The following is an 18,434-nucleotide window of genomic DNA, read 5'->3' as shown; positions in this document are numbered from 1 at the left end:
CGCTAAACTGCGCTAACGCAGTTTAGCGTCAAAAAATTTTGCGCCGTCTAACGCCATTCTGAAGCGCCATGCGGGCGCCGTATTTATGGAATGGCGTTAGCCGGCGCAAGCAGACCGGCGCTGCCTGGTTTGCGTTGAAAAAAAACACGTACACCAGACAGCGCCGGCGTAGGGGGAAAATGGCGTATGGGCGTCTTAAAATGGGGCAAGTCAGGTTACGTCGAAAAAATCGTCGTAACCCGACTTGCGCCATTTTTTTTCGACGCCCATCCCCCATCAACATGACTCCTATCATTGTAAAGATAGGAGTCATGCCCCCTTGCCCAATGGCCATGCCCAGGGGACTTCTGTCCCCTGGGCATGGTCATTGGGCATAGTGGCATGTAGGGGGGCACAAATCAGGCCCCCCTATGCCACAAAAAATAAAAAAAAAAATACTTACCTGAACTTACCTTAATGTCCATGGGATGGGTCCCTCCGTCCTTGGGTGTCCTCCTGGGGTGGGCAAGGGTGGCAGGGGGGGTCCCTGGGGGCAGGGGAGGGCACTCTGGGCTCATTTTGAGCCCACTTGTCCCTTAACGCCATCCCTGACCCAGGCGTTAAAAAGCGGCGCAAATGCGCCGTTTTTGGCCACGCCCACTCCCGGGCGTCTCTTTTGCCCGGGAGTATAAATACCACGTAAAGGCCTGGGAGTCATTTTTTAAGACAGGAACGCCTCCCTTGCATATCATTAACGCAAGGAAGGGGTTCACGCTAAAAAATGACGCACACTCCGGGCACTTTGGCGCCCGAAGCGTCTAACGCCAGAGTATAAATATGGCGTTAGTTGGCGTTAGTTCTGCGTCGAATTTGCGTCGAAAAAAACGACGCAAATTCGGCGCAACCAGAGTATAAATATGGCCCTAAGTGCTTAATTTGTGCTTGTTGTTTCCGGTGCTGAGCACCGGCACTTATTTTTGCCGGCCGAGGCTTATTCTTCTGCCTCAAGCATTCGCTGCGAGCTCTTGTAGCTAAAGACACATATGGGAAAGATAGAGGAAGAGAACAGAGAAAAAACGTAACAAAGTTAGAAAGCAGAACGCTGCGAGAGTAAGCTGGAGTGTCTGCAAATAGATTAAAGAAGCCCGAGATGTCTTCAGGGTTACTCTGCCTCGGTATTCTGTGCTCGCACATTTAATTGCAGTAGCCGCGTGTTTCAGAGGAGCGCTTCGAGCACCGGCACCTTCTTATTTATAAATTAAGCACTGCACAGTATGGTCGAGCACCGGCACCTTTTTATTTATAAATTAAGCACTGCACAGTATGGCCGAGCAGGGAAGCCGGGACTGATCCCAGGTTTCATGGTTGCACTGAGCACAGTACAACCACTAGAGGGTTGTATCCAGTTTTTCATCAAAGGTTCATGCCCCGTCTTTAACGCTTTGAGGTGCTACATCAATGCACTGTGGTATATGGGTACGCGAATTATTTGGAAAATCAATTTGGAACAAAAGGGCTTTCCAGAAAATGATTACTAGGGCAAGAGAGGGTGGCAGAAACAACAGGACGCCCCGGCTTTGTTATGGCTCAAGGACATTCCGATGAATCAGAGCCGGGCATTTGGCTCGGGTCCGGCCCGAACCTTCAGGGGCACACACACCTCTAGTGTGCATTGTGGGTTTCTGGAAGGGCCGGAAGCTGTCACCCAAGTAATGGTTGGTGAGAAATCCTCTGTGCTCTTTGCCACACGGCGGTTCTGCCTCTTTTTTCTTCATTAGACATATTGAACTTTATTCTGACGCTTTCACCTTTTATTTTTGCCGCTTTCTATTTGTACTTCAAGTGGGAAAGCCAATGGGATTTTATGGTTTTCCAGATCTTTATCTCTGTCTTGGTGTGAAAATACTGAGCCTGCTGATAAAACGCTGGGCAGGTGGTAGCCCGCCCGGCTCTGAGTGCGCCTACCCTTGAGTAAATAAGGGTGGTAGATCAGCCAGTCCAGCTCTGTTGGCAACACGTACATTGCAAATATTAGTTGAAGCGATCCATCTCAAAGAACATCGACTACATCGTCTCCCATGGACAGCTGTTCTGCATTTATTAAAATAAAAGTGTGTTTTATTTTGGAAATACGTTTCGGCCTTCACTGCAGAGCACTAGATACTGCAGTCTGTCACCTTCGAAGAGCGAGCCGGCCCATACCTTGTTTATGTGCACTTTATCTCTTAACAAGCCTTGGCAAGTCCAATAGTATTGGATGGTTATTTGTGTTGTATGTTTTGACTGTTAGTTTTGTTGAAAAACATGATCAAAGAGAAGGGCCTTTTGTTATATCATTATTTAATTAACCAATATACTTTAACTGCAGAGCAAAAATATGTGCCCTTAATTTAGGTAGGAATGTGTTTAGTTTAATAGTGCAAATCCTGTTATTCTACGTTTGTATAGAGATGTAAAAGTAGAAAGAAGAGAGTATTAGAGGACTCCGTGCGGTGCCGGCTTTAGGACAGTGCGACCGGTACAGCCGCACCGGGTGCTGACCTGGATGGGGGGCGCTGACCTCAGGAGGTCTCTGTGTTCAGCAATAAACTTACGAAACTTGCGATTTAAAAGCACCTGCTGAAAAGTTCCTTGTGTGTCCAGCCTTCAATAAGCAATTAAAATGTCATGATAACTCTTGTTATTAATGTTTTTGCTAAAGAGAGAAATCGTCGTTTTGTGTAGCGTAGCTTTGATTTGATATAAAGTATATGCAGGCTGTAAAGTACAGAATTAAAAGTTATATGAACAGCTGAGTGGATGAGGAAGGCCAGCCTTTTTACAAGCGCTTTAAAACATATGAAATATATGTGAGAAGGGGTATGGAGAGATAAGGGGCCCTTTGGAGAAGTGTGGCACAATGGTTAGAGCAGCAGTCCCTGATGCAGAGATCTGTCCTGGGACCAGGATTCAATTCCTGCCTCTGTGGTTCTTGAGCTCAATTCCCTTTGACCGGATAATTCTCACTTTGGTGCCTAATCTAATTAATGGGTCCCACTCTGTAACTCTGGGCAATAGCTTGCTTAATCTCCACAACAGCACTGACAGCTGGATGCTTGGCTTCACTCTGGTTGTTGCCCAGGAGTGGGCGCCTCACAGGGAAAAGCCAGGAGGGGTTCCACAGCGGTATGCATACAGCGCCTTGAGACCCTAACAGGTGAGTAGTGCGCTATACAAGTGCAAAATTTATTTACTTTTGCCGGGTAGTAGTGAGGGTATCTGAGGAGGTGGTCATGGGGTGGGGAGGGGTGCTAAAAAGATTGTTGCCTAGGGTGCTACCAGTGCTAAAGCCGGCCCTGACTCTGTGACTTTACAATCCACCAGAAAATCAAAGCCATATATGACAGCTTCGGATCCCAAGACCCTCAGATCCCTCCAACTTCCCCCTAGGTCTGACCCACCAAACTATCACAGATTCTGCACCGCAGGACCACCCTCACCACAGACAACACCCACACCATCATGAGCAGCATCCACCATGGAGCCCCTATGGACCCCTGTCCTCACCACATTTTCAATAAAGCAAACACCTTCATCGCGCCGAGCTCTGCCACACCCTCAGCTGTTGCATAGAGACAGCCACCTTCCCAGAGGATTGGAAGCACGCCGAGACCCGCTCGCTCCTGAAAAAATCCACATTCAACCCCCGGACCTCAAGAATTACAGCCCCATCTCTCGGCTGCCTTTCCCAGCCAAGGCCATCGAAAAGGCCATCAAAGCTCAGCTCCGTAAGCACATCGAGGAGAACAGCATTCTGGACACCTCCCAATCAGGTTTCAGGAGCAGTCACAGCACGGAGACTGCCATCCTCGCTGCCACAGATGACATCTGCTCGCTTCTCGACTGCGGCTAAACTGCAGCCCTCATCCTACTGGACCTTTCTACTGCCTTCGACACAGTCTCGCACTCACCCTCTGCTCCAGACTCCACGCAGCTGGCTCCCACGAAAAGGCCCTACAACAGATACGCTCCTTTCTGTTTGGCAGAACACAGAGAGTCTGACTCCCGCCCTACCTGTCAGAACCTACGGGGATCGCCTATAGAGTTTCACAGGGTTCCTCCCTGAGCCCCACATTCTTCAACATCCACATGGCCCCACTTACAACCATCATCAGGAACCACAGGCTGAACATCATCTCCTACGCAGACGATACCCAGCTATCATCTCATTGACAGAAAACCCCACTACTGCCAAGAACACTTTTCCAAGATCCTCATCCTGGGACCACCCACACCAGTCTGGGATGACTCCTGGTGTCCATCCACCCTCTGCACCCTTCCCCACCCCAACAAACCACATACACACCCTCGGCTTCATCCTGGACTTATCGCTCACCATGACCCCCCAAGTCAACTCTGTTGCATGTTACATACTCCTGCTTTCACACACTCTGACTTCTCTGGAGATCTACAATGGATCCCAAAGAGCTGCCACAAAACTGTAACCCTTGCCCTGGTTACCAGCAGACTCGACTATGGCAACACCCTTTATGGCGGCACCACCCAGAAAAACCTGAAGAAACTACAGCTCATCCAAAACGCCTTTGCCAGACTCATCCTGGACATTCCACACCACGAACACATCGCCAATCATGTAAGTGACCTCCACTGGCTTCCTTTCGAGAAAATAATTAATTTCAAACTCTTCATCCATGCATACAAGGCCCTCCACGACCTAGGACCCGCCTACCTCAACCTCCGCATCGCCTTCTACTCCCCCCACCAGACCTCTCCGTTCTGCTCAACAAGCACTAGCCACTGTACCCCACATACGGAAGACCTCAGTGGGTGGACGATCTTTCGCCTACCTCGTGGCAAAGAACTGGAACACCCTGCCCCTGCACCTCAGGCATTCACCATCTCTACTGCAATTTAGGAAGGACCTTAAAACTTGGCTCTTCAACTGAAGCTCAGAGAACAAATCTCCTTAGCGCCTTGGGACCCTTACTCATGAGTAGCTGTGCTCTATAAACCCTGATTTGATTTGATCAATAACTATAAAGCAGCCATTGAAGTCCTCAGTCTTTGGTAAGTTCTCATCTCTTTTATTGTTGTTTGTGCACACTGGTGTACAAACAAGGACTGAAACAGCAGCTTTCACTGCCTACCCCCTTGGACTGAATTCAGGCCAAGGCCGTAGGCAGTGAAAGCTGCAGTTTCAGGCCTTTTGTGTACCGGCCTGTCCCGTGTGCACTGCACCCGGGGCAGGCCGGTGCACAACAGGCCTGGCAGCTTTCGCTGCGTACGGCCCTGGCCTGAGTTCAGGCTAGGGCCATAGGCAGCAAAAGCTGCCGTTTCAGTCCTTGTTTGTGCACTAGTGTGCACAAACAACAATAAAAGAGGTGTGCACACGGGACAGGCCGGTACACAAGAGGCCTGAAACGGCAGCTTTTAATGCCTACGGGCCTCCTGAATGCACCTGATCTCAGAAGCGCTAAGCAGGGTCGGGCCTGGGTGACCAGGCCTGACCCTGCTTGGCACTTCTAAGATCGGGCGCATTCTGGAATCTGCTTGTCACCAAACTCTACCCATGCGTAATTCCAAGGAGTTTTTTTTTGGAATTCTTCAGAGTGGGACTCTGTAAACTCTGCCCAGGCCTAGTTGAGACTCCTAGAGGGTTGGGGTTCCCCCTGCCACAGAGGGGCAGTGGGGACCTACCTTACGCTCCTGATTTTTAGGTGGAGTTGTGTATCTTCTACATGCTGATGGTTTCTGATGCACATGTTAGCTAGGTGGACTTTAATGGGTTCCAAATACAGAATTAAGATCAATGAATTGAAGATGAACCTTATGAGATGCTACAAGAAAGAGGGATGGGAATGCCTACTCTCCAGAGCCAATATATAATTTATTTCTCAATTCAGACAATTTTAAAGAAATATCTGCGGTAGCACACCACAATTGCACACAATGAACGATTCTGCAGACAGAGCCTGGCCTTGAGTGGTTCACTAGATGGACCAATGAATGCAAATATGGTTCTGGGAAATTTGAGTGTGATGCAAATTAGAACTTTCAGTGTCACACATCTTGTATATGCCCATTAAAAAAGGGCAATATTCTTTAGGAATGTATTGGAAATGTACTGTTACTATATGTGCAACAAGACACTCCTAATAAAATATAAGCACAGCAATTGCTAGAACTTGTGTGTTTTATAGACATGACTATTGTTTGCAATGATGTAATTGACTTTGCTTTCTGGGGATTACCAGTGTTTGCACCGCCAGTCTCTGACCCTCTCTTTTTTATTTGTGTCTTAGATGTTCTCCACTGTCCAACCCAGGAGGCAGCAGGACAGTCCGCAGAATCCTTGCCGCTTGCTTCATCTCCCTCTTGACTCTGCTGGGGTCCATCTCCCTTGACTTGAACAACAGCTTCCAGATGTGGAAGAGCACCAAGGAGGCCCTGCAAGGCCTGTCCTCCTGTGGGAACATGCAGACTGTGCACATGATACAGTCCCTGCAGGAGGTGAGACAGCTCTACTGCTGGGGGAGACCTGGAAACTCCTCCACGAAGACTACCCAATTTAGACACCAACATCTGCAGGAGATACTGAAGACCATTTGCACCCTGAATCAGGATAGATTCCAGATTTCAAGCAGCCACTGTGAGGGCATGCAGACTTCCAAGTGTTGGATTTATAAAGGTGAACTTGAACAGAAGCTTAACACTACCTCAGGGCCTGAGCTCGCTTTCATGCTTTCTCGAATCATCTCAGAATTGTTGGATAATTTTCAGGCTGAAGAAGAGGATTTGAACCATGCACGATCAAACTTGGATTGGGCTGATGTGTCAGCCCTGCGCATCATCCTCAAGGTTAAAGAGGCTGCCCTACAAGCGCATCACCTGGACAGGTTCCTGGAGCTAGAAACTGCAAGAACACACTGGAGTCAGCTAACTACAATCCTGAACTATGCTGTCTTCACCTCTGAGATCCTACTAAATTGCTGGGGTGAGAATGAGAATTTGACTCTGTACATGTCCCAGTTAGAGGATCCTTTCTTCAGCGTTCCTTTCACAGTTGTGGTGCCTCGCACCCATCTCATGCAGTTTGTCTCTGGTCTGGAATCAGTCCAGGAATGCCTTACCCAGAGAGGGTTTGAGAAGCTGAATGAGAAGTCCAGAGAAATCTTGTCCTTGGTCAGTCTGAAAGTCAGCCTTCTTACCATAGCCTGCCTCATTTACCCCATTGTGCTAGTATCTTTCAAGCAAATGACAGAGTGGATCCAAAACTACGCCCGAAGCCTCAGGGAGAGGACAGAGGATCTGAAACGGGAACGCCACCTGGCAGAGGAGCTTCTTCACCAGATGCTACCAAAGTATGTGGCAAAGCAGCTCCGGAAACACAAGCACGTGGAGGCAGAGAGCTATGATCAGGTGAGACCTTATTATGTCAACGGGCAATAAGGGTTTTAGGACTGCTGCAGAGATTCTAAATGTACAGCCATTGCATATGTGGAGGTATACACTACACCGTAGGCCATCCAGAAGAGCACACTAAAACATAACTATGGAACAAAGACAATTTTTATGAGGTCCATACTTCATCACAGAAATTTTTCCAACACATTCCTGACCACCACCTATCTCATTTGAACTCTCGCCGTCTACCCATTCCAGCACAGAATAAGAAACTTAGGGCAATATTTACAAGCCCTAGCTCCACCGGAGCATCACTTTTTGTGACATTTCGGTGGCGCTGTGCACTGAAGCATATTTACAAGGCGGCTCTAAGCGATCCCTGGGGTGGCGTTAGCATGGCGCAACAAAGAGAAATATTTTTGTTTCTCCTTGTTTTTGCTTTTTGTATGTGTGCTGCACAATGCAGCACACATAGAAAGAGCAAAACGCCAAGAATGACTGTTTATGTGCAGGAAGGCGTCCCTTCCTGCACATAAACAATCATTCAATAATGACGATTGCATTCTGCAGCACACATTGAAGAGCCAAATTGCCATTGTAGATTGTTTATGTGCAGGAAGGGGCACCTTCCTGCACGTAAACAGCCATTCCCTTCAATGCAGACAGCCTTGCACTATGGTGCAAGGATGCCTGCGTTGGCAGCTACATTTAGCGCCAGTGCTAGGAGAAACACAGAGGTGCGCCGTATTTTTGTTAATACGGTGCATTCCTGTGTTTCAGAACTGATGCAGCACGGTGCGTTTCTTGTAAGTATGCCCCTTAATGCTTAAAGTAGTTCTCATACCTGAGTGTTTAATGTTTTTATGTTATTTATTTGCCTCTTCCTAGGCCTGTGTGGAGTTCACGGAGTCCGACGCTGTAGAATTCCACGGAGTTAAAAAAAAAAAATATGTGGAATTCCGTGGAGGTGGAGTTCCATGACCCACGGAGTCATGAATGCACCCGATCTCGGAAGCGCTAAGCAAGGTCGGGCCTGGTCAGCCAGGCCCTCCCCTGCTTAGCGGTTCAGAGATTGGGTGCATTCAGGAGAGAACCTTGGCAGTGAAAGTCTCTTGTGCACCGGCCTGTCCCGTGCGCAGTGCACATGGGGCAGGTCGATGCAGAAGAGGCCCGAAACGGCAGCTTTCTTTCACCGCCTAAGGCCCTGGTCTGAATTCAGGCCAGGGCCGTAGGCGGTGAAAGCTGCCAGGCCTCTTGTGCACCGTCCTACTCTGTGTGCGCTGCATATGGGGCAGGTCAGTGCACAAGAGGCCTGAAACAGCAGTTTTCACTGCCTACGGCATTGGTCTGACTTAATTCCAGGGCCGTAGGCAGTGAAAGCTGCTGTGTCAGTCCTTGTTTGTGCACCAGTGTGCACAAACAACGATAACAAAAGATGAGGACTCACCTGGGTCTTCCCCGGGGTCCTCCTCTCCTCGTCATCTGATGATGACAAGTCTCCCTGCAGTGGCTGCCTCCCTCCGTGCTCCAGTGCATATTGCAGCCCAGTTATGGGCTGCACAGCACAAGCGCAGACTGTCGGCGCTTGTGCTGTGCAGGCCATACTAGGCTGCAGCGTGCACTGGGTTAGTTCCGCCCGGCTGGCGGGGCTAGTAGAGTTTTTGGACTTACTCCATGCTCCAAGCAGAGTGCTGAATTACAAAAACTATGTTAGCTCCACCAGGGGAGCAGAGCTCCCCGCTCAGGCCTACCTCTTACAGAACGTAGAGGACATCAAGGTCCAAAATTGCTTTAAATATATCTTATACCACAGCAGAACAATGGGGGAGGAGATCACAGCTCTCTAATGAAGAAATGTATAGGACAGCATAAAGGCTGTCATAAAGGTGAGGGCTGCAAGCATTATCTCGCGACAGCCAAGCTGAGGGTGCAGTGTGGTAGTACGGCTGTGGTGATATTCAGGAGCAGTGTCTGCACAGTATGGCGGTCCACTGTAGTCTATATCAGTGAGATAAATCTGTGACGAAGTTTATTACTTTATTTGAGATAAGGCACGTGTATGTGAAACTATTAACATGTTAGATAGGAATTGAGTATTCATTCACAGCAAAATAATACATTTTGTAATAGTTGAGCAGTCTACTGTGTGGAGTGAGCGTATATAGGATTAACCTATATCTACCTATTTTTGGTGGCTATTTCCAGTGCTTAATTTGTAAAAGAATGAGTACCGGTGTTCAAAGCTCTGCTCAGGAGCCCGGGGCCGGCGCTATGAAATATCGGCGCCCCGGAATACCAAGGCTGCGCAGTCTTCAATTCACTTCAGGCCTCTTTAATCCACTCTCTGCCACTTATTCTCAATTTTACAGTTTTCTGCTTTCTCCTTTTGTGGGAGTTATCCCCTTTGTGCCTTTTTTCCTTTCTTATTCTTGGGAAATATCCAAAGACGAAAAATAAGTGCTGGTCTCAAAAAATGAGTGCCGATGACCGCTACCGGCAACCACCGGCTCAAATTAAGCACTATTTCAGTGTATAAGAAGATAGAAAAGGGTGGTGTCAGGGCACCCATTTGGCAGATGCTCCACACCCCTAACAATCCGTATTGCAGTGCCAATCGAACGATATGAATGTCACCATTCCAGGGCACTCTCACTGCCTCTATATCTCTGAGGATCACAGATAATAAAGCGCAAAAAAGATCAAACTCAGATTTCCTTCCTATTTCACCCACTGTGCGAAGTTTTGTTCCAGTATATTTTGAATCATATTTGTGAGTCATTTAGGTCTCCTGCAACTTTTCTTTCGTCCCTGGGCATTCCTACCATGTACTAACTTCATTAAACAATTAAATAGCAATTGCTTTAAGGCTACATGGAATATTTCGGTGTCTTGATGTCCTTTTCAACACATTAACCACTTGTTCGTTGGTGTATTTCTTGGTTCAGCACCTTAAAGAGCATCCAGAGTCTAACAAAAGTTGCCAAAGCCTTTTCTTTAACTGTGGACAGAACTAGACGCCTCTTTTGCCTACAAACTCTAACACATAGGATAGTTGTGTTTCCTATGTCGTCCAGTGCTCTGGTTTTCATCTGTTAATTCCATACTCTCTGGTCAGACATGCTGGAGTTTGGTTTTCTTCTAGTATATGTTTTCATAGTGTGTGCAGGTCAGGTTAACATACTGAAAACATAATATGAAAGATTACAACAGGATCACTTTGATCGCATAGAGAGGACCACCCCAAATGATAGTCTACTCCAAGAATGAGACAAAGATGCAAGGATTAGTTAGGAGGTTAGTCCCTCTGAGTACACTCCTTTGGACCAGATGCAAACCTTCCAGAAGATAGAGCACAGTAGGAATATTAGCACAATCTGCACATTGATGGACCGTTGGAAGCCATGAAGCACAACATAATCATCACCCACAGTGCACAGACTGTGCAACCTCACACAAACACCACACCACATTTGCATGAGTTGGATGATGGAATACCTATACAACCACAGTCAATGGCTCATTGATCATAGACTCGGAGGAAGACTGCAAGGTTCAGTCCTCTTTGATGAATCCCAGCCTTAGACCACCCACAAAGCGGAGTCCCAAGGACTACATGTGCACAAGTAACAAAAAAACACAGCATGAATGGACCACCCACACCATCTCCCACACGTTTCAAGTACAGTGGTTCACCTGAAGTTTACACGTCCAACACACATCTCTTGTGGCAACCTTCCCAATGACTACCCACAACAGAAACAAATATTAAACGCATCAAAAGGGGCTAAGTCGAATGGCAATGGATATGACCATGGAATCAGCTCTAGTGGTCAAATCCATTGATTCCAGATCACAGCTGCGACTGAAATCTCCAACAAAGCCAAGCGGCAAAGTGATGGTAACTATCCAAAGCATGCGTATCATAGCATAGTATCACCAGTATTCTCCCATCCATTATGGGTCTTTTTCCGACAGTTTTGTTCACCACCTGGGCCTTGGAGGTCTGTTGAGCTCTTGCTCTTCAAACGTTGGAGTAAAGCTCCCCCTTTATTCTCTTAGTTTGTGAAAAGTGGGCCAGAGTTCATGGCCCATCCGGTGAATTGAAATGTTCAAATAATTTTGCACTGTTGAAGCTGGCTTTACATTCCTAGGGGTTTCTCCTGCTGTTCAACTGCAAGATGTGGATTGCAGAGTCAACGCCAGGAGGCCTGCCACAAGCACTGTCACTCAGCAGATCCCACAGGTCTTTTTCCAATATGTTGCTTGTAGAGGAGGGTGAATGTCTCTAGCCAGGAGTTCAAGAACAGATGAATGGAAGCCATCCCTGATGCTATTGCCAGGGCTTTACGTGGGCCGGGTCCTGCCAGTGATGAGCACTGGCAGCTTTAAAAAGGGGGCATCAAAGCTGGTCCTTATAGGGCTCTGTTTTTATGTTCTTGGCTGACACTACCAACTGGTGGACAGGCCTAGCAAATGTGGCTCATGCTACATGAGTCGTACTTAATACTTCGGTCAGTCCCACCTCTGCCAGAAAACCGGCAAATGAAATGTAACCCAAAGAGGAAGGCCGGTATGTTGTTTTGAAGGCATCATAGGTCCACCAAGCCTCCTTTCTCTGGTCGATTAGAGTCACTTTGTAGACCCCTGCACCTTCCCAGCTTGATGTGCTGTGGATCCGACGTTTTCTGCTATAGAAATGACTTTTCCTGTTGGATGGGGGTTGTTGGCAAAACATAATCGTCCCTGGATAGACAACATGTTTGAATAAGGTGCATGATGGGTGACACTTGGCGGGGACTGGCCTAGTTTTAAATAATGATTTCATGATGTTGCATTTCCCCTTTTTTTGCACTCTTTCCTTCTCTTCATCGCCTGATGTTGCCTGATCACCTTTTGAGCTGCAGGGGCAGGATTCTGGGATGGATGCATATATCTAGCTTGATGCTTAGCTTAACCACTTCCGTGGTCAAACAAGTCAGTAAACAAACAAGGTAGCAGTTTAGCCTCATGGCTGATGTTGATTCGGGCAAGAGCTGTGCTGGTGTGAATATTAATCTGGGCTAAATTTACATTCAAGAAAACGAGTTATGAAATGCATGAGCAGGATTCATTAAATTTCGCTTATGTCATATATTATTTGGTATGGAGAAGAGACATGTCTGTGGGCATTCATTGTCAACGTGTCATATTCATTAAGTCACTGGCACTGCCATTGCTCAAAGGCAGGCAGGTAAACTTGGAGTGTGTCATGCATCCCAATGTACGCTTAATATCGAAATTGAGGCTTACCTTCAACACACACAAAACACTAACACGTGCATGCTATTTAAGCACTTACACAAGATGTTAAGGAAATATCAGGGTTCAAAGCAAAGCATAGCTGGGCAGTTGTCCCTTGGTGACAACTTTTCCATTTGTGTCCTCCAGGTACGATGTGTACTTGGTGCACTATGCCACAAACATCATGTTTCAGTTTGATAACCTGTCTTATGGGCTATTAAAACAAACACAAGAGATGGCTATGCACAGCACACATTCTGATTTAAGCCACATCCCTAACTGTGTAGACCACACCCCTTTAACAGTTTTGCCACCCCCCTTTTAGAGACCCCCCCAGTTTTTTCATCCCACTTAAAACCCTTGCTGTTGATGTGGCTCTCACACATCTATCACTTTGGCATACTCAGTTTCTGCAAAACGATATTCACATGATCTTCAGTGCACTCTTGGACCTTTCCTTGGGGGAAAGTTGATTGTGACCTCACCTCTCTGGGTACAGAACTCCAAGAAAATGACCATTTCTTCTGCCAGCCAGAAGCCTCTCATGGAAGAGTTCGAAGGGGAGATGGCAACTTTGAGAACAGACTGCAGGGGTCTTTATTGGGGTCCAAGAAGCAGCCTTTGTCTCTGCTGAGGAGCAATCTGGTAACTGCACGGGTAGTTCCTTGGGTCAGTGGCCACCTGGACACTCCACATAAACACGGATAGAGTAAGGGAAAATTAAAAAAGGATTGGGAAGGAAAGGTAAGACGTATAGATTTAGGCCCGAGCCTGGGAGTTTAATGGAGAAAGAAAAACTGAGCCAATCTGAATTTACGTGGTCTTAAGAAAAGGATCTATGTTGATAAGGAGGGGAGCAGAGACAGGGCAGTCCTATAGACATCTCTAAAAGTGAATGAGCTACAGAAAAAGAGAGGAGGATGATTTCGGATAACAAGCACCATTTTAAGAGGCATTGGTTCAAAAGTATGAGAAGGAAAATTGGGTCTGATGAAGGGAGGGGTCAAGAGTGAGTAAAGACAAAGATCCAGGGCGTTGAGTCCAATTTCATTGGGGGCCGTAGTTTGTGAGTATAGAGGCGGCTTGTGCACCACAGAAGGGAGTTAAACATGATAATGAAGGGTGGTAGACTGCACTGGCTTTGAAACGCTATATAAATTCTACAATACAATAAAGTACAAGTAGTACTGCAATGGATTCTATTCCATGGTAGGCCACTGAACACAGTGATCCAGGGTGTCATAGTGCATTGCACAGCGATAAATTCTACACAGGTTGTAAACGCGGTGGCCCAGGCAGTCAGTGTGCATTATTCACATCATCGTCATCATCATTATTATTATTAGTAGTATTGCTATTAGTAGTGTTATTAATATAATAACAGTGTTACTGTTATTATTAGGGCCTGGGGGAATATGTACTAATGCACACAACGTCAGGAAGTTCAGGTAGTTTCATACTTCATGTATTTAAGCCCCAAATTCATACAACCCTCTAACCCCAAACATGCACCAATGGGAGAAGAGGTTTGTGGCAATTGAGGCTTGCTGCACTCTGAACAGGAGGACGGCGTGCAGTGGGTGTGGAGGGGTGGAATCAAAACATTTAATTAAAAAAAATAAAAACTCACCTGCTCTGCCACTGTGCTGCATCGCTCCGCTCCTCTTTCCCTCATCACTGCAGGCGCAGGCTCCCAGCCTGCCCTGTGGTCAGTCCTGACACTGCTCAGAGCAGCATTAGGATTGGCTCAGAGTGGCCAGCTAGGGCGCTTCCAGACAGACTGGGAGCCTGTGTCTGCTCTCTCCAGCCCAGCAACACAGTGCCAGGCTGGAGAGAGCACAGTGCGCAGGTGTGTTTGGCCGGCCCGAGACGGCCGGCCAAACATACATGTGCAATGAGGGGAGTGCACAGTGCACTCTCCTCGTCCCCGTCATCACGAATGCCCTGCCCCTTTAACAGCGAAAGGATAATAAACATAACTTATTATCCTTTCATTGTTAAAGGTTTTGCAGTGGTTGTTGCTGGCGGGGGGCAACTCGCCTCCGACGTAGCGGAGGAGCCGCCACGGGTTTGTGGTGCTGCACCAACAAGGGAAGAGTCAGCCGCCCACTGAATTCCACATCACCAGCGGGGTTACACAGGCCCCTGCAGCCCTTGTGGTGCCAGGTGAGCCCCAACTCTGCAGGTGGCCCCCAGCCCATCTGGTTTTCCCCAGTTCAGCCCAAGCCCAACGAATATCTGTGAGATATGGGTGATTCAGGGGTCACTCATCATATTCTGCATGGGGCCCCAACGTTTCGCGTTTCGCCACTACACAGAAAAGATCCAACTGCGTTCCAGGCTCAGCTTCACAATGAGGAAAAATGGCAATTGTTAGTTGTGAGATGCTTGGCCAGTACTAGTGATTATTAATTATGAAGAACATTGTAATTGTTATCATTGAAAATAAGAAACAATAATTCTTGGAGGCATATGTCCTTATATCTTTCCATTCGTTTTCAGATTTCAAAGCCTACCCCCCACCTCACCATCATCTAATCCGTCAGTAATTCAGACTTCAGGCAGCTTTTAGCAGTTTGCTCTGATCTTGGATGCGAAGCTCACGCTCCTCTGAACTGGCCTCTCAAGTAGACCGTCAGTGAATGGTCTTCATAAATATTTGTTGCTTCATTTTCTGAAGCATTGCCGGAATAATAGCCAATAATGAAGCAATTATATGTTAAGTAAGAGTCCCCCTGCCAGGTGTAGCGGATGCAGGCTGAAGGTTCAGAGACACCCTTGAAGTAATTGCTGCATCTGCACGCAGGGGTTGGGCCTGGCTCCAGGGAGTGGTACTGATTGAAACAACTACTAAACTTATGTAAATAGACTTCAGACGGGTGGATCCTCTGTTCTTTATCAAGCGAAGACAGCAACTGTGTTTGAACAGCCTGGAGCAGAGAACGCGCATTTCTACATGTGACATCATTACCAGAGACCAGAGAGAGCATCCTGCTCTATGGCAGAGGTGCAGCTAGAGAGGGTAGATTCAAAGGTCAACCTTTGGAAGCCGGGATAACACTTCGAACAATGGGCAGAGCTCTCATTAGAGCCAATGCAAGAAAATAGATTGATAAATTATGGATTTTAAATGTAGTGGTGATATCCAGTGACGTAAGGCAAAATGATGCCGCCCACAACAGAATGTGATGAGGCGCCCCTCCTCTGGAGTCTCCCATATCTTACAAATATCCCTTAGCACGGGGCTCAATGGGCTCCCTGTGAAGGTTTGGAGCCTCCCCTGAACTACAGGGGCTGCAGGGGTCTGTGTTACGCTCAGGTGAAATCTGAAAGGATGACAGTAAACATGTGTTATTGGATTTGACGATGTTTATACCGACAAAGAGCTTTAACTAGCCTTGGCAATGCCAATAGGTCTGTCTTATGAATGAAATTGCCTATTGGGTCACAGATGGGTGTAGAAACTAAATAAGTCTTCATCCACGCACTCTGTCACCCTTCTTAGCACTCATGCGCCCATTCATCAATCCACAGATGCAGCCTTCCATTCATCCTCTGACACAACAGCAATAAAACACGCAAATTCATCAACATATGCCAGATAAAATAAAAAATAACCAGTAGAAAAAAGAAAACATGCTCTTTTCTAAACATGGCAGGCATATGTTTGCAATAACAAAACCAAACAAAGCAGCAGATTAGTACTGCCTGGAGAGCTGTAATACCCCTTTAAGAAACATTAAAATAAAAAGATAAGCAGCAAAATGATGAAAGGGAAACTAAAAAAGGAGAACAATCTGACTAAAGGACTGGCCAACCAGCCCTAATACTGGAGGTCCCTCATTTTCAGGTTGACATACATACACAATCAGAAAGTCCCATCATTCACAGAGCAAATGAGTCAATGACTGATGCAGACTGAACCATTACCTGATGCGGTTCACTGTCACGGATATAAGCAAAGTGTAAACAACACTCATACAGACCAACGGCAAAACAGAGTGGGTCCAAAGACTTGTAGATGCTATCAATGGCTCACCACCATAACCAACCGAGGCCTCCTGTACTGAGTGTAAGCGTTCCCACAAGGCACCCATCAGGCATACAATCCTAAAATTATATAGTGTGCAAAATTACAGATGGCAAAGGAAAATACTGTCTCTTATAAGAGGACCCAACAAGGATTCTATTCTGTGGTTTGTTGGGGTGGGGGTGGGTTTAACCAGCACAAAAAATGCTTGCTTTCTGTGGTAATCTGTGAGAGTCGATGTAACAAAATACCCATCTGTAGGCTTAAATACAGAGTATTAACAGTTAACCTTTAATTGCCTATTGACTATAACATATACTTTTCACAATCAATATGTCAGGTCAGCTGCTTTTATTGTAACTTTTCATTATAAACAATCAACCCTATAACCTTTATCGTTTGCTTGTCAATATAAGCAACTCAGACCTACAGTGTTGTTCATAAGCCTTCCCACAAGGCAAACATCAGGTATATTGTGATCAAAGTACAAATATGTACAAAGAACAGTTGTCAAAATAATACAAATTCCCTGCTAGTAGTTCTGAATGAGGACAGTGCAAATCGTCGATCCCCAATGTTTGTTCAGGTGGGTCGCCAGCACCAAAACCCTGGTCTGCTCAATAATCTGCAAGATTCCATGTAAAAAAATGCCTGCCTACAGGTGTGAATCTGACAAAACCATTACTTTTCAAAGTGAACTGATAAGGCCTTTACTCTTTACAAGTGGTGTGACACTAAACACAAACCACACCTACAGAAGTGCGCAGAAGTTGGCAAAGAAGTGCAGAGAAGCTGTTAACAATCAAGAAGAAATTATAAAATCACAAATATGTGCAGAAGTACAGTTGGTAACACAATATACTCCCCCTCAATAGGGCTTAATGACTCCCAGTATTTGTTAGGGTGTGAGACCAACAGCATTATACTTGCCTTCGACGGTAATCTGTGGGATTACATGCAACCAAATACCTTTCTATAGACTGTAATATAATCTGGCAACAATTCACTGTTAGAGGCCTATTCTTTTCACAATACATATGCTGGGTCTACTGCCTTTGTAATAACTTTTCATAAATAACAGATCAGAAGTATGTCATCATCATCATCATTATTGATGTACAGTTCTCTCCCCATCAATCAAGCGTATAGCTGTGATCCACATAGTTGAATGACTGCCCTCTTTTCATCTATGCTGCCGCCAGAAAAAAACTCTGTAAATTATGGTTTTCTACGACATTTTTAATAACATTACATTGCCATGTATATGCCCTGAAAGTTAAAGCTCAGGCAGCTGGATAAATAAACAAAATGTTCACAGCATTATGGAGGGAAAGCACCTTTTGTGGAAGCACACAACTTTGGCCCAATCAAAACATGTACTCCTGGCTTCCAACATGCGGGTGGAGCCAAAGTCCCTGCCCTGGTGGTTCTCACATATTTGTCTGCTGACAGCTGCGCTCTCAAGCTAGACCATAAAAAGGCCAATGCATGATTTGACAAAACACAGTTTCTAAACATGTCAGTACAAAGCACTTTAGAATTACTTTTCACCAAGTTATTACAAGACTATGGCCATTTTTACAATTTCTCCAAAAATGCCTACTGTGAAACGACAATGAGCACATGAAATAAGTTGACCAAAAGAATGTTTTCAATCTGCTCATCGGGACATTGAAACTTGTGCATATTTAAAGCCCCACACGTATACAGGTCTCATAATACTGAGCTTAATGGCTTAACA

This window comes from Pleurodeles waltl, chromosome 6 (genome assembly GCF_031143425.1).
Source record: "Pleurodeles waltl isolate 20211129_DDA chromosome 6, aPleWal1.hap1.20221129, whole genome shotgun sequence".
Taxonomy (NCBI): domain Eukaryota; kingdom Metazoa; phylum Chordata; class Amphibia; order Caudata; family Salamandridae; genus Pleurodeles; species Pleurodeles waltl.
This window is presented reverse-complemented; position numbering follows the sequence as displayed.